At 36.6% G+C, this 26,151-nt stretch overlaps 1 pseudogene; it reads left to right on the forward strand.

Moving 5' to 3' along the window:
• Positions 1 to 2,119: 2,119 nt before the first annotated feature.
• Positions 2,120 to 14,787, forward strand: LOC138806309 (myelin protein zero-like protein 1 pseudogene; annotated as a pseudogene).
• The last annotated feature ends 11,364 nt before the right edge of the window (positions 14,788 to 26,151 follow it).

Consider the following 26,151-nt stretch of genomic DNA (forward strand, 5'->3'; position numbering starts at 1 on the left):
ACTTGAGCTGAATATTCACCCACTTTAACTGATGAACTTTGTGCTAAAGAAACTATCTTCTGTATCTATTTGCTTCTTCCACAAAGGCCTGCTCAGAGTTCCCTGTGTGCCAGCCCTCAACTATCACAAAGGCCATAGTGGGTAATAATGATAATGCCATACTCAGTCATTGCTTATGGACATATACCGTGCAAAGTTGTGTGTGTGTGTGTGTGTGTGTGTGTGTGTGTGTGTGTGTGTGTGTATTATCTTACTTGATCTTCACAATAAGTTTGCGAAGGGGATGTATTGCTCTTCCTTTTGCTACCTTAGGATTTCAACACCTAGAGGTATTGGTCAGTACAGGATGTGAGCTCAGAGCTAGCAAACAGCACAGTAACAGATTGCATGCCTACAGTCACCTGAAAAGTCTCTGTGCTCAGCGAGTAGGCTCAGTGGCCTGTCAGCGCCTTATACACCACTGTACCATCCAGCCTCCACGGATGTGCTCCTTGTCCTGTTACTGTCACATCGCGTCATGAGCAGCACTCTGCAGGAGCCTATCAGGAGGACTTGAGGTAAAGCAAGGCTTACAAATTCAAATTAGAATGTTTATCATTTTTTTTAATCACACAACTTGGGAGCATATGGGGCCAGTGAGTGTTTAATGAATATTAACTGCTTATAGTTAATGGTAAACTGTGGTTAATGCGCTTGTACTGTGTGACCTTTGAGGTACTTGAAAAAGCAGGAGATTCTGTGATTAGAGTGGTGGCTGAATCTAGTTGCTTCTAGATTCTATCTCTAGACTGTCTTGAAAAAAATCACATTGGATTTGTATTATTTTCAAAGGAATAAACTGTACTAAGCAAGTACACTTATAGCAAACTAAGAAGAGGTCACTTGAAGTGCCGCTAATTTGTTTCAGCTTGCATCCTGTGACAATAAGGAAGTTTAGATTAAAAAAATAATGTAGCTAATGTGTTGTCTGGCATCACCAAAAGATATTGAGGAAGAATTATTCATTTATCTAGTTGTATAACACAAGACCTTTCTTAGATAAGTTAGCTAAGCTAAAGTGGTAATCCATTTTTTTATATACATCCAACATTCTGAGAGTTACTTCCTAAGTCTTTGATCAGTGAAATGAATTTATAGGCATTTTATCAGTGCAATAAATTACTGGAGCTGAAGGAATGAAAAACGCAATTCTGGACATTCATCATGTCAATTTCTTGACCTGTTTCCACCTTCATCCTCAGCCCAGGCACAGTTAGCCATGTATTCTCCCCATGGGCCAAAAAACCAAGATTGTTTGAACAGTGTGTTTCCTGGCTAATTTATTAAGATGCTTTCCTGGGTTATACAATATTCCCAACCCAAAGGCCACTCACTAGCAAAAGAAAATGATCTCCTTTTTAATTAACAAGGAAAAAAGAAATCAGACTGAATTCCAAGCTATTTGACCATATTGACCTGGTCTTAGACCTTATTTGCAGTTCTGTGAGCTCAGAGGTGAATATCAAATCCCACTTTGGGTTTAAGTTTTGTTTAAAGTAGTATTCAGTGGGAAAGAGTCATTATGCTAGCTGCCTTAGAAGTTGAATGTCAGTAAGGCAATCACTAGGTGCCAAGGTATTAGGCTCACTATAGCATTACATAATCCAAAGTCTATTCCTACATAGAAAGGCTAGCTCTGTTTTCACGGAATGAAATGACATGTTGTCCACCAATTCTGATGTCCTTAATGTATCTATTCCCTTATGGGAAACAATATTTTCACAGGAATTTGGGATATGGATCAACCAGCGACCTGAAATTATATTTAAATCCAGGGACCCTATTTTCTTTAAAGCATTTACAGAAACCAAACAAAAAACCGACATAAGCCAGGAAAACTTGCAGCAACAATAGGATCATGCTATAATTATTGCCATTTAAGAAAAATAGCATTGTGAGTGGAAACAGAGAGTACACCGATTGTTTAGGCTGTGGAGGGAAATGTTCCAACCTAAATCTGCCTGCTGATTAAAGGCACGGTCCTTGAGAAGCATAGCTCTCCCTTCAAATACCACCTCTGTCCCTCCCTCCCCACGTGACCTTGGGTTTGCGACAGCCTCTCAGTTCCACAAAAGTACCTCATGAAATCAGTGTGGTTTCAGTGTGATGACGTATTTAAGAATTTCTCTTTCTACCTCTTGATATCAAAAGAGCACTGTAAGTATTGACTGCCAGCTTTTATTTATTAGAGAAATTATTGAAAGCCTACAAATGTCAGAGACTGAGCTATGGCAAACCAGCCACGAAAAAGAATGACACATATATGGAACATGTTGTTTTGATGTTTTGTTTTCTTAAAAGTGCTTGTATTCTTAGATATTTTTCCATAGGTCTTGCTTCTCCAATGACTTCCACAGGTCTTGTTCCAAACTGAGCTAATAGCTGGAATTTCTTTGGAATGACTTCTGGGATATAATGACTGTGTTTGTCACTGTTAATTTTCCTGTGTCACAGACCAATTCTGAAATTGTTTTAGAATGTACTGAACCAATAACAAAGGTTAGCCTACATGAGTCAAAGTTTGGGTGTTTTTGTTGTTATTGTTGCTGTTATAGTTGCTGCTGTTGTTGTTGTTTTTAAACTAGGGTTTGAACTCAGGGTCTTGCAATTGCTAGGTAGGTATTCTGTCACTTGTAGCATACTCCTAGTCTTTTATAGTCACTTTTTGGACAAAATCTGAGAAAGCAATCTTCCTACATGCATGAGTAGGAGTACAAGGTCCACAACCAGCTTATTGGTTGAAATGGAGATCCTAACAACTTCTTGCTTGGGCTGACTTGGAATCTCAATTCACTTCTGGAGTAGCTAAGATTACAAATATGCTCCACCACATCTGACTTTTCAAACAATCCTATATATGAGTCCTATTACTGAGGAGATCCCATATGGGACATCTTATAAGATTAACAGGAGAGGACTTTGAAAAGCTAACTGCACTGAGATTTCTTTGCCAAGGGCATCCTGGACTTTTCCAGAGCTACTGTAGATGGCAAGAATCATGACCATATGAGGAACTTGCTGCTGGCTTGTCCTTACATAGGAACTTTACCTCAGTGACAATACAAGCAAGCGTATCATGGGTTGCTTTAAATACTGTGTGCATGCATTTATGTGTGTATGTGTTCATGTGACACAGCATTATGCACTTGTGTATGGGTATGTATGTTGAAACTTCTATCTAGAAACGCTCTGCATAGGATAGGATAGAAAGCAGTCTCTGACAATCACAGGTCGGTAATTAATATTAATTAAAATCCACAGCACACATTTACATCCATATGGCTAAAATTAGTGACTTATGATGTAAATGAATGACATAATCACACTGGCCTCTGAACTTAATATTTTTAATGTTCACTGCAGGGTTCAACTTATTTTATACCCAAATAAAAAAACTTCTAAAAACATTATTGTCTTTGGCTCATTTGTTTGACCTCAAAAGAATTTTGAAATACATTTTATTGAATTTGGAGTTGTGAATTGATTTTCTTTTTTACTGTTTCCAATTTGGCCCCATAAAAATGCATTTAGATTGCTAGATTCAACATCAGGTTAGCAGTGGAAGGGGACTTGAGGACCAGGTCTATCTGTGGTACATTCACTTTAAGTTCTTTTTGAAACAAAGTAGGGACATTCTGTTTTCCTGGGTTTGAGTGGCAGCTCTGAGCTCTGAATGTAAGAACTTAAGCAAATCCCAATTTCTCTTAAATTCAACTTTCTCATTCATAAGAAAAGTTCATTAAAATAGAGGCACAGGTCTTTCCAGTTTTTAAATTCCATGAATTTTTAAACAAGCTATATTTTGTTGAAAAGTTTAATAAGAACTATTTTATAACCCCCCCACCCCCGCTGCTCCCCTTTTTAGCCAATCCTAGGGCTTGAACTCGTGTCCTGAGCTCTGTCCGTGAGCTTCTTTTGCACTCAACCAACTTGAGCCACAGCACCACTTCTGGCTTTTTCTGAGTAATTTATTAGAGATAAGAATCTCATGGACTTTCCTGCCTGGGCTGGCTTTGAACCATGATCCTCAGATCTTAGCCTCCCAAGTATCCTCCAGAAGATACAGAATTGAGTCACCAACACCTGGCTCATTTTATACTCTTAAAAACCTAACTGGAAATGAATATTTTTTGAAATTTGGAAAGATCGCTCACAAAGATTTCTTATTGTGAGCTAAGATCAAATAACTACCTGAAAAGCTTTCTATTTTTGAAGAACTGATTAGAAGACATAATTGTGTAAATAATTATGCAAGAAATAACTATAACAATGAAACTAAAATAAAAATATTGAAATTCAAATATTAATTATTTGAATTATTGTGGGTAAATTATGTTAACACTTGGACCTTGGTTTCTTTATTTATCAAGGGATAATCTATACTTTCCTAGAGTTGTTGTAAAGATGGCAGACAAAGAAAGTATTAACATTGTGATTGGGTTATGGTAAACACTTGAGTATTATCCTTTTGTTTTGCTTTTCTTCTCTACATGTCTTCAAGATGAGGACAAGAATGTCTGGTTTCAGTAGAAGCAGGAGGAAAAGCAATGGGTAGAGATTCCGGTGTGTGTGTGTGTGTGTGTGTGTGTGTGTGTGTGTGTGTGTGTGTGTGTGTGTGTGTGTGTGTGTGTGTGTGTGTGTGTGTGTGTGTGTGTGTGTGTGTGTGTGTGTGTGTGTGTGTAGGAAGGCAATATTTTACAGTGATTATTGGCAAGGTACTTCAGGCTTTTACATACTTAGATGCAAATTGAAGCTCTGTCATGAATTACCATTGTGATCACAGGAAAATTTTATTTTTTTCTGAGATACAATCAGTTTGTTATAAGGTTTCAGAAAGTATAGCATACTATTTGTCATGTAAGAGCTCACTGAATGGAAGTTATTTTATGTGTTCATATTTTCTCAACTTAGACTAGAAATAAACATAGATGAGTATCTGTGAAGGAATAAATGAGCAAATGGTTCAACCTTGGCTGATGAACAACACCCAGAATCTCACTATGTCTGCTGGGAGCATGCCTAGCCCTGGAACCCTGCAGTTTTGTATGGAGGGCATGTCATTTTTCAAGACATCTTTCTTGATGTGGAAACAATGCTTAGGAAGCCTCTTGCTCTTTTATATTAATCAGCCAGGGATCCTCATGGTTTTAAGTACTGTTAAAAGTCTGGTCCTCACTGCCTTCTCTGGGTGTAACCTGGTTGTCTGCAATCAAACTGGTTTATAACACAGCAGGCAGATAAGGCTAGAATTCTGAGAAACCTGAGATAAGGTTTCTATCAGTCCTGAACTGGTTGACAAAATGTACCTAAAATATTTACTTGATATAAACATCTGACTTTAAAAATGCTTACACTTAGATGAAAAGAATGACAAATTGATATTAAAGACTTACAATTTTCTGGGAAATCTCTAGAATTTCAAATATTGAGAGTCCTATTATCAGAAAGTTTAAAATGAACTATCATTTATACTGACCTTTAAGGAACCATAATGTGTGGGCTCCCTCTGCTGGATCTCCAGGCAGTGAAAGCTACAGAGAGGCTTAAGACCTTACAGTTACCTAATCCAGGACATTGCTCATGATGATGAAATGAACCCAAAGGGAAGAGCATCTCAAATTCACAGTTAGTTTGCCAAACAATGAAGCTGCACGTAGAATTATAATTTTCTGTCAACATTAAAATGCCAACTACTTGATCTTGTTTGAAGTAGGAGACAGCAAAAAAATTGTTTGTTTTATAGTTTGTTTGTTTGTTTCTTTAAAAAAAAAAAAAGAAGCATAGATACTCTTTGGAGAGGGGTCACATGTGGTCCATGGTTCCTGTTGCCAGGGAAACCATGTCCTCTGTCTGTACATGTCAAGGCTAGTTGCTTCTTTTGGAGACAGACTATCAGATGGAAAGAAACCGAGAAAATGCAAATTATGATGGTCCTGTTGCTTCAGCAATGCTACGATGTGATCACCCTGCAGGGAAACTCCGAGAAGTTTTCATGCTAATATTGAATTTCTTTTAATGTGGCAACAGCACCATCTCTAATATAATGAAGTTCTGCTGAGTACTCACACACTGGAGGCTGCGTTATTTATTGAAATTGGAAGGCGATAGGAGGACAAAATGTACTTTAATAAAATTAGAACTTCCTTCTTCCTAAAGTCATAAAATATTCATTCAAAACTCTATAAAAATATTGCCACTTTTAGCATATGGGGCATTTTAATAAGATTTACTTTTTTAAAAAACACCCATTAAGCCCTAATTTAGATGCTTTGTTTAAAAAATGTTTGTTGAAGCAAGATTGTAATTAGTGTAAGTTTCATTTGGAGAATAACAAGGTATTGGCTGGTGAAGAACAGAAATAGAACATGTAACAAAGATTGAAATGTCTTTCATTCCTTATTTTGGTATAATGTTCCACAGTGAGATAAACAGATTAACTATGTAAATGATTTCTCACTGATTCAAGAAATAATCTTCTCAATTTAATTGGTTTAATTTTGTGGGTGTTATGCTTTATTATTCCTTTTCCTTGTCTTTTTCTTTTCTTCTCTCCCTCCTTCTCTCTCTCCCTCCTTCCCTCCCTCCCTTCTTCTTTTCTTTCCTCCTTCCCTCCTTCCTTCCTTCCTTCCTTCTTTCTTTCCTTCCTTCTATCTCTCAAATACATGTACTACCACACCTAGCTTATTTGTTATTGTAAAATTTCTAAGCCTATATATGAAAAAGAAAAGAGAATTTCTTGACAGGCATTGATTTTGGTCCTATAACAAACATGGTCATAAGTATATTGATATATCTAAAATGGATCTCTCTCATATATCTTTAGAAAGGTAATTTGAACTATTCCTTAAGAAAAACAATCTCACAAATTTAATAAATCTTTATTTTATTTTAAAAATATTTAAAAAGCATTCCTTTTTTCAAAGTTTTTATTTTTCTTTTTTGGTTGGTTGTTGGGCTTGAACTCAGGGCCTAGGTACTGTCCCTGAGTCTCTCTGTGTTCGAGGCTAGTGTTCTACCACTGGAACCACAGTGCTACTTCTGGTTTGTGAGTGGTTAATTGGAGATAAAGTCTCATGAAGACTTTTCTGCCTGAGCTGGCTTCGAACAGCAATCCTCAGATCTTAGTCTTCTGAGTAGCTAGGATTACAGGCATGAGCCACTGGTACCTTGCTTTTTTCTTAAATTTTCTTTCTTATGATATATATTACTGAAGAAACCTTTATTCAAGAACATTGCTTAGCTATTAGTTCTTTTCATGTAGGTTGTTCCCTGATCCCTACCTCACAAGAAAGATGAAGAACCTAAGAGGAAAAGGTATGTGTGGAAAATATGAATGCATAACTAAAAAAATATAAATGCATAACTAATAACCTGTGTGTGTGTTGGTGTGGATAGAAGTCATCGAGTCTTATGGATGCTAGACAAGAGTTCTACCACTGAGTCCCAACCCTAAATATATAATGAAGATAAGACAGAATACCTTACAAGCATTCAAATACTGATTTTTCCCAAGGACAAACAACTCCATTTATAGCTACTTTCCTGATATAATTACTAAACCTCACTGTTTCGTCATAAAAAATAGCAGCTTTGAATGTCAATATATTTGGCAATCTTAGGTATGTCTCAACACTTCTGCTTGCATTAACATTTGTTTTCTAGAACATTCCTTTCAAAAGTGCATTTGCCTAACTCTAAACTCTCCACATATTATTTGTGTGTGTGTGTGTGTGTGTGTGTGTGTGTGTGTGTGTGTGTGTGTGTGTGTGTTATTATATAGGCATGAGGGAATTAAGCTCTGGGGCTTTGTGTTCTCATTTGTTGTTTTGTTCGTGATTGGTACTCTACCACTTAAACCACATCTCCAGTCCTCTAAATATTATTAAAAGTAATTATACGATTGATTAAGTTTGATAAATGTTGCACATTACAGGTAGAAATGTTCTCAGGGAGTCTAACACAGATTTTCATAATAAGGCAGTCTGAATTTTCCTAAAGACTCCACATACTTTGTATTCCTAGTTACCGCCTCCCATTTCTATTTGGCAGCATTGAGGATTGAATTCAGGGCCCCCTTTTACTGACTAGGTTTTCTACCCCTTGTTCCTTTTATCCCTGGAAAGCCTTTTGGCCCTCTTATTTCTGTATCCTATGAAGCTGGGATTATAGCTTCGTGCTACATACCCGGCTTGTTTTTGAGACAGTCTTGCCATCTTTTCCCCTGGTTGTCTTGGAACCAATATCCTTCTCTCTCTACTTCCAAACATAAACAATTGTATTATGGGTTGTTTTAGCCTGTGTTTAGCAGAGGTACAGGGCAACAGGTAGATGAGAGGGTGGAAAGATGCTGGAGTCTTCATGTGCTCTTGAACAGAGGATTGATGGAACCATCAAAGTCAATAAGAAGTTCTGAACAGAAAGTGCAGTAACCAATTTGTAAAGTTAGAATAAGAAAATCAAAGAAAGACAAAACTCAGTGCTTGTGGAGATAAGGGGATTCTATGGTTAAGATACAGAGGTTTGTTTATCTTTGGGGCTCTGTATCTGTTTTCTGACAAAACAAACATGTTTAACAGATGACTCCTTGCTTGCTTCACACAAGACACTAAAGCTATTTCAGTTCACCAGAGGATACATAATGCAAATATAGCACCAATAAGAGGAGTGATGAGAGATTTGAACATGAATTCCCACATGTTAAGAGTAAATCCCCCTTTGAATCCAGATCATGGTGTTTGGTTACTGGAAAAGATTTACTGGTGACAGACACTGTGAACTGTGGATGGCTACTGTCTTATCCGGCTAATAGCAAGGAAGAAAAGCCCTACATGCTTAGTTAGACATGCTAGATTTTTAAAGCCACCAGACGAATCTAAATCCTTCAAATTAAGCAAGATAGAAATTTATTGAAAGACAATTATCAAAAGTAAAATTCTTAGTTAATTAAGCTCTAGTCATTTTCTTTATGATCTCTTTCTGTGAAGAGAACTTACCTATTTTTTATACGTTAACATCTGTACATTACTTATATCAGGTTGCCTGATTTTTGTTTTGAAATTTTCAAAAAGGGTTGACATCACTAAATGATATGACAGGAAGAAATTATGAGTTTACTGATCCAACATGCTCTAGACTTCTGTCACTCCTTAATTATAATAAAACTGTGTCCGTGCTAGCTAGGGCTTGAACTCAGGACTTTTCTGCATGGGTTGGCTTCAAACCATCTTCAGGTCAGATCTTCCTGAATATAGTATGAATACAAGTACCAATCACCAGCACAGGACTCTGTCTTATTTTGTATGTTCCAGTGGCCCAATGGGCAAAGATATTTTGTCAAAGCACCGCTTCTTAGAAAAATGTGCCATTTTCAACAAGATTGTAATTGGTAATGGAAAAAAAATCTGAATTTTAATGCCACAAAGACGTCATATTTTTTAAAGAAGAAAAAAGCTTTTAGTCTGCTTCCATGAGCTCAAATATGATTGTCTGTTAAAATTGATAGTTTAGTGAAATTGGCAATTGTTATGGTTTGGGTGTGTTACCTTTTTTGAGCTAAAATATATGTCTTATCCACTGAAATGAATGACTCAGAACAAAAATTAAAATGGTAGCATTTCAACCATTGCTATGAGATCATGATTAATCTGACCACTCTTAGTGGTAGTGACCTAACAGAACTGGCCATTGTCTCAGTCAGTGAAAAGGTAAAGTGGATGCTGCTTTATTATGTATTTAGATCAGTGTATGGTGGCATTTTATGATACTTTGTGAGTACACACATGGTCAGGGGCTTCAAATCAGAGTTTTCACTTAAAATGGATTCCTGGTGTTAAGGTACTTTAAAGGCATTGGTAAAGTTCCATACATATCATATCAGATATTCACAAAATAGGTTTTGGAAGTACTCATTAGTGAATTTATGTTCACTTACATGTCCCCTGGGTATCAAAACTGTAACTGCAAATCTTAGGCACTTAGTAAACATTCTAAATTAGATCACAATAAATATGCACTGATAGACTTAATTAATATAAGGACACAATCTGTGTTGTTCATACCTTGTCCTACCTATGATCATATCACTTGGGAGATAATAGTTGGAGAATTTTTCCCATGCTTTATTGTTCCATGTGCTCAGCCAGACAATACATGCCAGTGTCAGGGATTTTCAAGTTGTGTCAAAATTAAATGTTATTCTACAATCAAACAATTGAAAAGGAGACTGCATTTTTATGAGAGTAAAAGTTTAAAATGATACATGTTTAGATATGTAAGTCTCAAAGCTGTTCTTCATTTTTAAAGAGTCACAAACATAAAGCTCTTTTTAAAAACTTTGATAATGTGGGTCTATAAAAATTATGTTTAATCCCAGTACAATATATAAAGCAAGCTCCAAAAGGATGCTCATTGAAAGGAATTCAGTTATATTAACAAAAGTTTAGGAAAACACACTAAATATAATTCCATTGGGCCAAAATTTGTGAGTGTTTTTATGTGTGCATATGTGAGTATACATGCACCTACACATACATGTATGGGATTTACAAATATTTCATTTTATAAAAATCAACTAAATGGTTTTTAGTATTTCAACCTTCACACCATTCTGAATTTCTCTTTTCAAAAGGCCTCATTAATATGAAAGGAAATCATAGTAATAAAGAAAGTTATTTATATAACAAACTTGTTTTTAAAAAGATATTTCAATTTTGTTTGTCTACATAGCAAAGAATATCACCTTAAACTTGATTAATAGAAGCTTATTTCACAATAAAAATGTAATTTTAATTAATTAGCTCTCATAAAGAATGAACTATCTTTAAGAGATTATAACAAACTTGTAGTAGAATACCAGCTGCTTTGCTGTAATGTGACACAAAAAGTATGTTAAAATTATGATAAATTTTACATACTTGTACTTTAGCAATTAATAACCTGTGGATCTAAAGGGTCACAAATCTACTGAGAAAAGGGCAATCAATTTTTCAGTCTAAGTTCTCAAATATAAAATGTTTCAGAGAAACTTGAAAGATAAGAACAAGCCAAAGGGCAGCTACTATTGGCATGGCATTATCATATTTTGTAATTAAATAATTTCAAGAAAACATTAAAAACAGATTTATAATATTTTAGTTTGACTCAAGAGCCCTAAAAACTTAAACCTAATTTTAAATACAAATGATCTAAAACACAAATCAGGAGAGTCATGTTTGCTTTTTCATTTCAAGATGTTCACATGACAACAGTTTGAAAGTCAATCATTTTTGGAGAAATTTTTTATGAAAACAATCTGGGGCTCTAAATAAACACAAGTACCTACATAAAACTAAGATACTGCAAAGTATCAATCAGATAATTCCTTTGCCTAATTGTAACAATCACATGGAAATTGAATTTATCATTAAACTACATACCATACACTAACTGTATGAAATTAAAACCAGTCAACTATAAAAAATTAAATATATAGATAGCAGAAAACAGTTTGAGATACTTTTAAACATATACAAGATTTTATGTAAAAATAAGTGTCATATATATGTATTTACATACATATATATGCATGGTTCATTATAAAGCCACAAAATATAAAAGTCATATATTCAATACTTTGTTTTTACAAACATGGCATAATTAAAAAGGTCCAAAATTGAGAGAAAGAAAGATAAGAAAGGAGGAGGAATAGGAAGAGGAGAAGGAGAAAAAGGAAAGAAAAGGATTAAAAGGAGGAGGCAGAGAGAGGGAGAATGGAGGAGAAAAAGAGGAACAGAGAAGAAGGATTAAAAAAGAAAGACATGGCAAATGTATATGCCTGTAATTCTAGCTACTCATCTTAGGCAGAAGTTTATGAGACTCCCATTGCAAATAACTATCTAAAGGGACCAGGAGGCATGGTGCAAGTGGTAGAGTACCAGAGGTGAAAAAGCAAAATAAAATAAATCAGCAAATGAGGTCCTGCGTTCAAGTCCCAATACCAGCAAAAGAAGGAGGAAGTGGAGAAAACTGGAAAAATTTTTTATCAAAACTTTAATGTAAACTGAAAGCAAACAAACAAAAAACATCTATCTTCTGATTACAAAGAGACATCAATGCCTCAAAACCCAAATAATCTTCTTTGACTTTAATTAATATATGAGCAATTCATCAGTTATGTTCGGCCTAGAAGAAATGGTAAGAAACTTGTACTCATGTCTAAATATGAGGTATAGCTAAAGTCAGGCAGCCATTTTTAATCTTCCTCACAAGTTTTCACTAGCAGACATACCAGAAAAATCCATAGGTCAAAGATGTTTTGTGGCTATGTTATAAAAACCATGGTTGTTTCCATTTATATCTTCTTTGGAATTATTTGAGATCATTATAACTCATCTTCATGATAGGGAACTCTAAATGCACTAAGCTCCTTTGGAGTTGTTTGGGTTTGTGTTTTAGTAGTTTTCAAAGAGTTTTCCTTTCCCTTTCTAATAGGTGACCTTAGTCTCATACCATAATACAGATGAGAGATAGCATCTATTCAGGCACATCGCCTTGGTAGGCCATTGTTTTTGAAAGATAACAATCTTCTCAATATAGCCAGTTAAGAATATGAGTCTTGCCAGCACCAGTGGCTCACATCTGTAGTACTAGCTACTCATAAGGTTGAGATCTGGGGATTGTGGTTCAAAGCTAGCCCTGCCAGACAAATCTAAGAGACTGTTAAATCTCCAATAAACCAGCAAAAAGCCAGAAGTGGAGTTGTAGCTAAAGTGGTAGAGCAGCAGCCTTGAATAGAAAAGCTAAAGAACCATGCCCAGGACTTGCATTCAAGCCTCAGAACTAGCATGAGCAGAGAGAGAGAGAGAGAGAATATGAGACTGTGACTCTGGCAATCTATGGTTGCGTAAAGTAGCTGCACTGCAATTACTTCCTTCTTCAAGAATGAAATTATCATTTACATCCACCCATGGGCTTAGGAACTACAGATTGAAAAAGGTATAAGTGATAATACATGCCCAAATTGCATTCCTCTAATCTGTATTAGCTCTGGATTTATCCAAGTCAGCAGCGATTAGCACCTCATTGTTTTAATGCTGTATTGACAATGTTTTACACACTTGAACTTTGCCCATGTAGCATCACTTCCTATGGATAACTATTATAATAGACTTTCCTCTAAACTCATTGGAACATTCAGTATAATACTGAATTCAGTTGAAGCTGTGGGGCTACTTCTGTCTCCTTTAGGAGAATCTGATCATTTCCCCAATTGGATACAAGAAATAGCTGAATTTCTCTTAAGCAACTTACTTGCCTTTGAGACACTGAATCATGCAGCTGGGTATGTTTTCCTCTTTGCCACATCTGTCAAAAGTCACGTTTGTTGCCTAACTTTGGCAACAGAGAGAACATGAACTGCGTACCAAACTCATGCTCATTTTTGCCTCCTCTTTTTGGTATAAAAAGTGAAGATCTGCTGATACTTTGTCCTTGGGGGAGGGGGACTTTTGATCAATCACTTTGGAAAAGACAAACAGTGAAGAATTACTAAAAAACAACAACAACTGTGTTTGATGGGTGATTTCAGCTGAGCCTAATCAGATATTTGGTGTGTAAGACTTGATCTGTACCTGTTGGCATCTGTTTGAATTGATGAGCAAAGAAAATAATTTAAAATATAACCGTCAGGACTTAAAAGTTTTCAGATCTACACAGTAACCAATGGGAACCTTTTTTTTTCTCTCAGAGGAAGAAAAAACTCATCCTGCAGGAAGCTTCTACCTTAAGAATCTCGGTGCACCCAGAGGACCATGGCTGCGTCCGCCGGACTCGGGGCGTTGATGGCAACCTCGCACCGCAGACGCTGGCTGTGGTCGGGGCTTGTGGCTGTGCTCTGGCTGTTGACAGCTAGAGTGTCAACGCTGGAAGTATATACACCAAAAGAAATCTCTGTGGCAAATGGGACACAAGGGAAGCTCACATGCACATTCAGGTCCACCAATGTGACTGGCCGGCTAACCACTGTTTCCTGGAGCTTCCGGCCAGAGGGGACTAACACCACTGTGTCGTTTTTCCACTACTTCCAAGGGCAAGTATACTTTGGGAATTATCCACCATTTAAGGACAGAATCAGCTGGGCTGGAGACCTCGACAAGAAGGATGCATCCATCAACATAGAAAATATGCAGTTTATACACAATGGCACCTACATCTGTGATGTCAAAAACCCTCCTGACATTGTTGTCCAGCCTGGCCGTATTAGACTCTATGTCGTGGAAAAAGAGAGTTTGCCAGTCGTGGAAAAAGAGAGTTTGCCAGATGTGGAAAAAGAGAGTTTGCCAGTCGTGGAAAAAGGGAGTTTGCCAGTTAGGGTGGTAGTGGGTATAGTTACTGCTGTGGTCCTAGGGCTCACTCTGCTCATCAGCGTGATTCTGGTGGTCATCTATAAAAGGAAAAACTAGAAACCGGAATATACTGGGGGCCAGTTATATAGGCACAGTTAGACTACTCTGGTGGACATCACAGTGACAAGATTAACAAGTCAGAGTCTGTGGTGTATGCGGACATCTGAAAAAATTGAGAAAAGACAGAGAACATATCCTAAGCAAAAAACAAATCCAAACTGGACTCTTTTCCAGAAAGTGTAACCCATGGCCATATGTGGTCTTGAGGACCCAGGCACGGACAAGCATGTGTATACTCACAGAGGGAGAAAACAAATGTGTATGAAGACTATGTATAAATATTCTGTTTAATCTTCCTGATGTGAGAAGCCAGTGTTACATGATTAAAAAGATTCTGTTCATGTATTATTTGTCTTACTGTTTTTGTACATTCTTTGGGACAATTTGCAGTTCTGAAATTTCAGAAACATTCCTATTATCATCATGTGGATGTGGCTTGCCTTAAATAGAGACAGCAGACCTTGTAGTATTTCCTAGACATGGCCTTTTTGTCTAAGGGCTCAACCAGTCTTAGCATTTATGGTAGTTGGAAGATGTGATACTCTGATGGAAGCAGATCCAGAGTGGCCTTTGGACACTGTATCAGAAATAAATAGTTAGTGGTATCTTTAGACAGCACCCCTTAACTATGCCACTTGAAGCCAGTTTGGGAAGCTTTGATTAATGTTTTTCTACAACACGGAACAGTTTTTATCTTTTAATATTGCGTAGGTTTACTTTAACATCATACCCTTTAAGAATATATTCAACATGTGGATTCATAATGGCAGGAGTAATAAAGGATAAAGGTTAGAAGTCCTTTTGGGTACTTTAAGCCAACCATAGAGACAAAGTAGAAAATCCAGGCTTTGCTTGAGGGGTATTGTGACCTCTGGAGGCAAAGGTGTCAGTTACCTTTTTTGCTGACATTGTTCCTGCTTAAAGTCAGAGTCTTTACCCAGAAGAAGTTGAAAAGAGTCCCTCCTTCCAAGTGTGCAGAGATGGGGTTGGCTGGATTGCATTCACTAGAGAAATGGTCTTGTAAAGCCTCCTTCATGCCTTTAGCAAGGAAAAGCCTCAGGCAGTCAGGCATGTGGCTTTTCTAGTAGTTTCACAATATCAAAAAGAAAGACCTTTGGGCTAAAAGGAGTCAAGAATTTTAAAAAGGTAATTTGTTCTCTCCTAAACTCATTTTCTCTCCTCTGCTACTCCCTCCCCTACTTCAGATGAAAGAGGTTTTATATTTAATTGGTAATTAGGAGCATGGTCAGGGTCATTAAGCAGTTTATTTATATTGTCATCCTCCCATTTGTTTTTCCTCTTAAAAACTGGAAGCCCACAGTTACAGGAAGAATGCTGTCTAGAAGGTCTACATGGTTTATTGGGATTGGGTAAGTGGGAATGAAGGGAAACAAGCTTCCTCCATAAACTTTAAGGTCACCATAAACTGTCTTTTTCTTCCTATGTTCTGTCATGTTTTTCAATATTTGGAGGCTGAGTCTATAAAAGAAATAAAGCATGATTTAGGTTTAAATATATGAGGTAATAGAGGCCACTGGAGCTTCAGAACTGTCCTGTGGAGGTCATTGATTTTTGGAGGAACTATTTGTTGTTAGTCCCATAGTGCTCCAATATGGCCAGTATATACAGTTTATGTGTCTGTAAGCAAGAAGAGAGGAGAGTTTGTCATCACTAACATGACATCTCTCAAGCTGAGGAACATCTGTCCTGTGTCCAGTGTGCCTGATCTACAGTCTCCAATTTCTCCTCCATGTCCACAGGTCCCACTCAGGGCCTGGACACTGTCCCTGAGCTTTCCATTTGAGCCACAGATCTACTTCTGGCTTAAAAAAAAGGTTTTGGAAGTTAATTGGAGATAAGAGTCTCATAGACTTTCTAGCCTGTGATCCAAAGAGCTCAGCCTCCTGAGTTGCTAGGATTACAGGTGTGAGCTACTGGCACCTGGCCTGTTTTTTTTTTTTATTTTGAAATAAACGTATAGTAGATTATTGTAGAAGTTTTCATCCAGAGATAATATCTGAAGTCACTGTTGGTTCTTGTAACTTGGGTAGCATAGTATATTGGCATCTGAAGCATACAGACCAAGGATGCTGCTATTTTAAAATGCATGAACTAGCACCCTGCTACAAAGAATTAATTGAGCCCAATGTCATTGGCCACTGAGACTGAGAAACTGTTACTGAAGTTCATATGCTGTGATAGAAAACTGAGTTCTTAACCAAGTATGAATTTAAGAGTTTAACAAAAATTAAGTATTTGGGGGGAAATAATTGTTAGATTTTGCTAATATTGGAAGCTATTTGTAAATAAGTAATATTTGTCCACCTACATCCAATATCTAATATAAGGCCAGGCACAGAAATGCTGTGTTAGGAAGGAGCGAATGAGCTAGTAAGAAAGGTGCTGCTGTCCCAATACTTCAAGAAGGTTACCTTCCTTCTGAGCTGGACATAATAGCCTGTCTTTTCAACTTTCCCTAGAGAAGGTCTCTTCTGCTTCTCTCACCTGGTTCTCATGGTAGTCAGCAATATAGAGAAACTGTAATTAAAGGTAGTTATGAGAGGATTTGCTTGCAAATTGATTGAAACCCAGCACCTGTGCAATCTTTAGACATCTGATATTTTAGACAGACAATTTAATGAATAAATTAAATTCCCTATCTCGCCATCCAGATGGTCTCAGAAACTGTGCTTGTATTATGAAGGATAATGGTTGGGTAACTTTTGCTTGTGTGAAATGCTCATAACAAAAATCATATCTACTGCAGAAGAAAAAGTTATTTGTCAAAGCTGTTGCCCAGTGTGTCTTGCTGCAATATTCTTTTAGGCAAATCCTGTGTTGTTCATTCAGACTTGAGATTTGTTCCAGAGGGAAAATACCCCAGTACATTATTGTATTTGTTTAAAAACACAAAACCTTGCATCTAGTTATTCTTCTTTTTTGCCTTAGTTACAAAAATAATAAGCTGCCTGAAATCATTTGCTCTCAGGAGCCTATCTGTTGAAATAGTCAAACTACTTAGCCAGGGTGGCTGCCTGGATTTAAATCTCACAGCCATCACAAGCCTTATATTGGCTCCAAGGATACTAACTTACCTGTGCCTCAGTTCCTTCGCAGGTAAAGCAAATTTGAATGGGTTAAGGTTATTGTATATATGAAAATTGTTGTCTGTCAAACACCTAAACATATAACTATTACTTAGCAAGCCTATGACACCACCTATTCTTTTCTGCTTTCTTTGGGACAATTCTGCTCATTTATTTTCTAGTAGCCCATGACTTGTAAGTTTTATTAGGCCAGAGTCCATATACTGATCACCAACAAATTGACAGTTTCCAGAAGAGTATTTAACTCTTCCAAAGCAGTGGGATCTGAAGAAATGAATGGAAAGTGTAATTTACCAATATACAGACAAAACATAAGGATCTTGATTTTCAAATGTAGGCTTTTACTAACGAGCAAAGGTGAGACTCATACTAAACTCAAGAAGTCTAGGTTGTAAATGCCAGAAAAAAATTATATATGCCACACCAAAATATTTCAGTTTCATGTTAGATTAAAGCAGATTGAATGAGAAAATGTTACTAATATTCAATTAAGATATTACTCCAAAACAGCTTGTTACTGCAGAGGTGCAAACACCACAGCCAGGACAAACATTTTTGCTCTACATAAATGTATGCAAAGAAGTGGGCATAGGAGCTGGTTGTTGGATTTCCAGGGGAATGCAGAATTTAGTCATGGGTGTTTCAGGTTCTTTCTTTAATTATCTTATAGACAAGCTATATTACATAGGATCTTCCCTGTCTCAAAATTTGCTAGTTTCTATTTGGACATGTTTACTTGAACTTAATAAGTTATATATATGCATATAGAGTATAAATACAGATATATTACATCTATATATCTTATCATATATGTTAAACACATATATATATACACACACAGAGATGTGTGTATATATATATGTGGTGGTTAATTGGAGATGACAGTCTCATGAACTTTCCTGCCTGGGATGGCTTTGAATTGAGCTCCTAAAATCTCAGCCTTTTGAGTAGCTAGGATTACAGGCATGAACCACTGGCACCCAACTTAGATTGAGTTTCTTTAGTATCTAGGTATTTTACTTGCTTTGCCATTTTGGAGATAAAAGCTTCTTGAGGCCAATAATTGTGTCTGATAATACAAATTAGGAAAAAACCCATCACAGGGCTCCCCTTATGTGTGGATGATTAAGGAATATGCCTTAATGGCAAATGAGAGCACATTTATCTGAGAGGTGGGGAAACTAATGACATGGATACATTCATTAAGCAAACACTATTTGGCACATATGACATTCAAGATCACATCCAAAGGACTTGTGTGCTCAAAGAGAAGTATTAAATACCACACAATTCATTTGCTCAGGATCTTCAGAATGTGATAGCAGATATGGCAGATGATCAGCTTGCTCTCTTCTCAGGTTGTGCTTTGGTCATGAGTAAATTAGATGCGTCCACAAAACCGCGCCAGTGCTGTAAGCTCACAATCCAATGTGGTCATGACACTTCCTAAGCTGAGAAGCACAATCTCTTACATTTCCAAATTAGATATGATTTAATCTTCAGAGTTACATAACTTATGGAAAACTGCTTTTAAAATGATACATGAATGACAAGAATGATCTTGGATGTACTATGGGTTTCTCTCGATGGTATTTGGATTTATGTGTAAATGAATCATAAATATGTGGATTATATTTCCTCTAAAATAAACAGGCCTAAAAATCACAGATGATATTTTCTTGGCAAAATGAACTTAGTTTTTTTTATTAAACCCAAATTATTTGAAAAATCAGATGATGTGCTGAGAACAGGATATGTAGGCAAGATCTGTACCTATGGAATGAAGTAAATTAAGGCAATTTTTTGAATATTTAAGGATAGGAGCTCTGATGCCTTTTATTCTCCTGACAATAAAGAAAGATTAAATTTGAGACTAAGTGTATTTTAAGGCCCAAACCACAAACCTTGATACTCCCTACATTCATTCTGTGGGATTCATTGACCTTGGTCAAACACATTCCTTTATAGCATATGGCTCTCTGTTGACCATTTCTTTCTGGAGACTCTCCCTTTCCATAAATTCCTACTGCTCTCTCAAGCATCATTTGTGTTCTTTCTACCACATAACCATGTATTTCAGGATTTCCAAACCACATTCAGGTCACTACATCTACACCCCCAATCATAGCTTCAAATAAATGATCTGTTTCTTTGGACTTCTTTCCAGTTCACTATAATCATTCTTTATCTATATTTAATGCTATCTTCTACATCCTCTTGGTCATATCTAGGGATCAAATATATTCTTTGGCACCTGATTCTTTCTGAGCAAAACCATTATCTATTGAATGAATCATTCAACCTTCAACACAGTAAGGTCTAACTTCTTATTTTCTCCCTTACTTCACTTCATGATCATTTGTATCCTTCATGTTGAGTTTAAGTCCACTCTTTTCTATCAAGAGATGAGAAATGACATTTATTAATGGTGGAGAATCAATTTCCTCAGGCATCTTGAACCATAAAGGTGTAGGAAAAGACTATCTTGCTCTCCTTTGGAAACTTAGAAACAAGCATATAACTAACAAACCATATTTCTTGAAAACATAAATAAACAGAAAATGACTGACAAACATATTCATGACTTGGAACTTCAGGATAATTGTGTCAGGTGCCTCCTTGTTTTATGGAGCAACATAGTTTTCATCTGAGCAACTATCTCAAACTCTTTTCATAGTCTTTGGTTTTAATAAAACTCAAAATATATGGTGCCAAGCATATTTCTCCATATAATTTAAACATAAGATCCTTTCAGGGAAAATTTAATCTAGTGTTTATGATTCATCTACACTTAAATCATCAAAATACCACTATAAGAATCCCACTTGGCTTTTTAATTTTGAGATATTTTAAATTGGATAATGATTTGTATATGCAAGATAAAAGATACCATTTGCCCTTAATTATGTAGATAATTGTCTTAATTATATATCAGAATCTTGTATTAGACAAGCACAATCAAGTTTAAGTATCCAAATGAGAAGATACTTTACTCTTTACATTTGAGGACAAATGTTTTGTCTAAGACAAGAACTGTATTCGCTAACTTACTTATGTAACTGTAACCCCTCTGCACCTTACCTGGACAATAACATTAAAATTAAAAAATGTTTGATCTAAGAATTGATATTACAAATTAGAAAATTTTAAATGATTTTTAAATAGAAGATTATTTGGTGATTCATGTATAACCTACATAAATAATAATATAGAAAAATACTTGGTTTAGCCAGTTTTACTATTCCTGATTATGTTTAAATAAGTCAATTGCCAAGAGAAAAGGAGTGTAGTATGGCAACTAGAAAATAATATTGGGAGAGTAAAAGTGGCTAAGAGTTTAATAGATAGAAAAGTAGAGGATGAAATTAACATCATATACTTCATACAGTATTTAATTGCAGTTGTATATTGTCCAAGTTCTCCAAAAAAAAACCAGGAGTATAGCATCTTCACTATTGCATTGTTTAATGTTTGTTGAAGAAATGAATGAATCTTCAAAATTAGTGCTTAAATAGTTCTTTTTGTTATTTTGCCTTACAGATTGCTATGCTGGACCCAGGAGAAATAAAACACAAAGGGGATGCTAACATATCTAGGAAAGAATGGCAGATAACTTTAAAGAATGAATTCCAGTTCAAATGTATATACATGTACCAAGAAGATGGTAGGAACAGAGTAGGTGAGGAGAACACTGGGAAAGGTGATGCTGATCATGATGCATTCTATATATAAACAAACGTGTTAAATTAAAACCCTTTTATACAATGATTGAAGTTAATAAAAACAGGAAAAATGTGGAACTAATATTTCTTAATTCTGCTTCATTCATAGTTTCAAAATTTGTAAAAAGCTTAAGAATAAAAAAAATCTAAAGCTGGGTACCCATGGTTCACACCTGTAATCCTAGCTACTCAGGAGGCTGAGATCTGAGGATTGCAGTTCAAAGTCGGCCCTGGCAGGAAAGTCAGTGAGACTCTTATCTCCAATAAACTACCAGAAAATCGGAAGTGGTGCTGTGGCTCAAGTGGTAGAGCGCCAGCCTTGAGCTGAAGAGCTGAGGGACAGGGCCCAGACCCAGAGTTCAAGCCCCATGAATGACCAAAAAACAAACAAACAAAAAACTCTAAAGAATTACTTATTGTGTTGATGTAGAAGCAAGGAAGGTCAACATTTGGACTTTTGGCTGGGTAAATAATGGAATGCAGTCTCTGGAAACAAACATGAAACATAGTGAGAATGGGACTCTTTTACTAATTTCATTCAGCAGTATAAATTATGGTATCACCCAATTAGTATTTTTACATTTTACAGAACAAAGAAGATAATACTTCTAAAAATCTATTATTTTTCTAAACTACTATGTAATGGTGCTAGACTACAGCTGGGGATGGCATGAGCAGGGCACAGAAGGTACTTTAAACAGTTTTTTTCCCTTAAATTTTCCTTCTCTGTTATTTTAAATTAATAGCTGATATGTTGTCAATATCCATCTCTCCTTAATTCTACATGACATATGACTCATATATATTTCTATTTGATCTTATTGTCAAAAACTAAATAAAGACAACTATACAGCATGCCAGTTGAATCATCCTCTTCAGGATTACTCAGGAAAACTATTCATTTTGCCCTGTAGACATGTATTATGAGTGACTTTTCTCTCAGGCATTGGCACTCCATCTCATTCCCCCAAATATGGTATTGATGCATTCAGAGACAGTCTAATGCAACCTTTTTACCTCTTCAAAAGTGGTTTTTTAAAATAAGGTATGATAACATGCATCTTTAATCCCAGATTTGGAAGGCAGATACATAAAGATCATGAGTTTGAAACTAACTTTGGCAAAAGTTAACAAGAATTTACCTCAGAAAGAAAAATTAAAAAAAAAAACAGAATTGGGATAATCATATAAAGAGATATCAGCCAGACACAGAAAAACGAATACTGGATGTGTACCCTCACATGAAACATCTAGAGTAAAAAACAAAAAAGGAAATGAAATGAAAGGAAGATCATATGAAGTAAGAACTGTGAGAAATAAGAGGGGGAAAACACAGAAGGTATGAGGGGAAAATAGGATCCAAGCACATTGTTTACATATATAAAAAGTAATAATAAACACATTTAAAATTTTTGAAAGAAATTTTTAAAAGGGAGGAATTTGGAGAGAGGGTTATTTAAAAGAACAATAGAGGTGGGAATACTGTATGAAAAAAGTAAATAATGATGCATACATGAAAATATCACAATAAAACCACTCACTTTGTACAAGTAAAATATGTGAATAAAATTGTTCTTTAAGCCTGACATTATGGCTCAGTGGTAGAGCGCTTGCCTAGCATGCATTAAGCCCTGAGTTCAATTCCTCAGTACCACATAAACAGAAAAAGCTTCAAGTGGTACTGTGGCTCAAGTGGTAGAGTGCTAGCATTGAACAAAAGAAGCTCAGGGACAGTGCCCAGGTCCTGAGTTCATGTCCCAGGACTGGCAAAAAAAATACTAATTTTTAAAAGTACAAAAACATGACTTGTGCTGGTCACTCACATCTGTAATCCTAGCTATTCAGGAGGCTGAGATCTGATGATTGTAGTTCGAAGCCAGCTAGGGCAGGAAGGTACATGAGACTCTTACCTCCAATAAATTACTAAAAAGCCGCAAGAAAAGGCTGGAAGTGAAGCTATTGCTCAAGTGGTAGAGCTGGAGCCTGGAGCACAAAAACAAAGAGGAAGTGCCCAAAGCCATAGTTCAAGCCCCAGGACAAGCTGGGGGGTGGGGGGTATGAAAACATAAGAGCTGGTTAGCATGGCTCAAAAGAGAGCATTTACTAGGTATAATAAGGTTTTGGGTTCAATTCTCACAATTGAAAATAACAGAAAAGAAGAAAGGAAGCAGAAAGAAAGAAAGAAGAAAGGAGAAAGGAAGGAAGGAAGGAAGGAAGGAAGGAAGGAAGGAAGGAAGGAAGGAAGGAAGGAAGGAAGGAAGGAAGGAAGGAAGGAAGGAAAGGAAAGGAAAGGAAAGGAAGGAAGGGAAAGGAAAGGAAAGGGAAGGAAGGAAGGAAGGAAGGAGAGGGAAGGAAAGAAGGACAGGGAAGGAAGGAAGGAAGGAAGGAAGGAAGGAAGGAAGGAAGGAAGGAAGGAAGGAAGGAAGGAAGGTAGGAAGGAAGGAAGGAAGGAAGAGGGAAGAAGTAAAAAAGGAAAGAACAGGACAAAGAAAAGAAAACAAAATAAAAATTAGGGATTTTCAAGCCGGGCACTGGTAGCTCATGCCTGTAATGCTAGCTACTCAGGAGGCTGAGATCTGAGGATCACGGTTCAAAGCCAGCCTGGGCAGGAAAGTCTATGAGACTCTTATCTTCAATAAAAACCACTAGAAAACTGGAAGTGGCACTGTGGCTCAAGTGGTAGAACGCTGGCCTTGAGCTCAAGAGTGCAGGGACAGTGCCCAGGCCCAGAGTTCAAGCCCCATGACCGACAAAAAAAAAAAAAAAAATTAGGGATTTTCAAATGATGATGTGCATTTTTTAGTATATATAAGTAAGATAGAAAACTTTAATAATCATATTCTGACCAAGGAATTGGAGATTTATATAATGATCAGAAAAAATAGATTAAAAAAATTAAAGATCTCCTTTCATTCTGGAAGACTGAGGTAAACAAAAGAACATGAAGTCTGAGACATGACTGGACCCCTGCTGTCAGAAAAAGGTTTTCTTTTTTTTTTTTGTCGGTCATGGGACTTGAACTCTGGGCCTGGGCGCTGTCCCTCAGCTCTTCAGCTCAAGGAGAGCGCTCTACAGAAAAAGGTTTTCAACTGTGTGGTTAGAGCATATTCTACATCTCAAGGGACTGTGATGACTTCTATGGTGATCAATAAACCACTTTTATGATTACTACATCCATATCACATATGCACCAAGGTCTGGATTTATTATTTTGAATATATTGATGGGCATGTCTAACATGTGGTTTGGCTCAGTTAGTGGCCTTCATTTCCAGGCTATAATAATGATATCCTGCTTAAGAGGATGGTCAGATATCATTGCGGAGAGTAAAAAACCAAGACATTTTATTTTTCAGTGTCCTCTGTTCTTTGGCAAAATCCTGTAATCTGAACCTTAGAGATCAAATAGCAACATCTCCTAGGCTAGTTTCTAACAACTAAGATCACAATGGCAGAAACGCATCCAACACTTTGCCTGACAAATGACATTAAGCCAATTGTTGAAGTTCCCATCTCCTTCTTGATTATGGGAAGCATTTGAGTCGTATGGTTGTACTAATAATTGGTAAATGGCCAAGGGTTATTGTGTATAGTAGCAAGCCCAATCCTGCCAAAACCATAAAAATGACTAAAAGAAAGTTGTTACTATCAAAACTATAGAATTCTGTATATCATTGGCCTTTCAGGTGAGTCACAGAGAACACAACATGATTCATAAAATCAATTCAGGAAGTTAAACTCTACTCTTTTCCTTGCTACAATCATCCTTTTGTTAGAAGTCTTCTCTTCCTTAATTGTTTAATCATAAGGCATTGGCAATATTGGTTTTGGTTTCAGAATATTCATAGGCTTAAAAAAGAATAATGTATTACAATGTTAAGACTAATCCCTGAACATAAAGCAGGGCTCAGCAAAATCTGAATTTGTAAACCACCATCTTTTCTTTCTTGTGTAGACACTCACAATGGAGCGAGGTCTGAACTCACAGAATAAGCTGCAGCCCTTGGGCTGACAGGGTTCATTTTCTTGACACTTGTTTTCTCTTTGAGAAAATAATTTCTTATAGGTGTGGTTCAGAACAAAACCAAACTTTTCTGCAAAGCTGGGCCAGCTAATTTAACGCAGTGCTACCCACACCCAAACACGAGGTTCTGTCTTCAAGGATCATTTATACACAACATTATTAGTAAAGGATGGTTGAAACTAGAGCTTCTAAAACAGACCTTTGCGGGTGAGGATTTCACAATTTAGCCCTTTTCTCATCGCTCATCTAATTGAAGCTTCACACAGCTCCCTCCCCCAATATAATTAGGATCAAGGGAATTGTTAGAGGCAGAAAGCTGTATCATTACACAAGTTCTTCTATTTTAAGAATTGAAGAATTTTGCAAGTTCAGTTTCAAATGTTGCTTCGAATAAATTTTTTTTTAATTTTATTTTATTTTATTTGAGAACATGCTGTACAGAGGGGTTACAATTACATTGGCAGGATAATGCATACATTTCTTACCAAGCATTGCAGCCTCCTCCTTTGTTTACCCTTCACCTCCCTTCCCAGCCTCCCCCCTCCCCCCCACCCAATCATACCCCCCTCCCCCCCACACACCGACATTGTAAAGCTTGCTTTGACATGACATTTTGTAGTTCTCCTTGTTGCAACAGGTCCACCTGAATCCTTAAACGACTTGTTTGTCCCCATCTCCTCCACATGTTATACTGACATCAAATAAAGTGAAAGCGGGGGTTACACTGTGGGGGAGGGACATACAAAGCAACAAAGAAATAATCTTATAAATGTGTTAGAAACACATGCATGAAAGAAACGAAAACATTAAAATACATAT

This window comes from Dipodomys merriami, unplaced genomic scaffold (assembly GCF_024711535.1).
Source record: "Dipodomys merriami isolate MVZ:Mamm:240054 unplaced genomic scaffold, mDipMer1.0.p SCAF_4, whole genome shotgun sequence".
NCBI lineage: Eukaryota > Metazoa > Chordata > Mammalia > Rodentia > Heteromyidae > Dipodomys > Dipodomys merriami.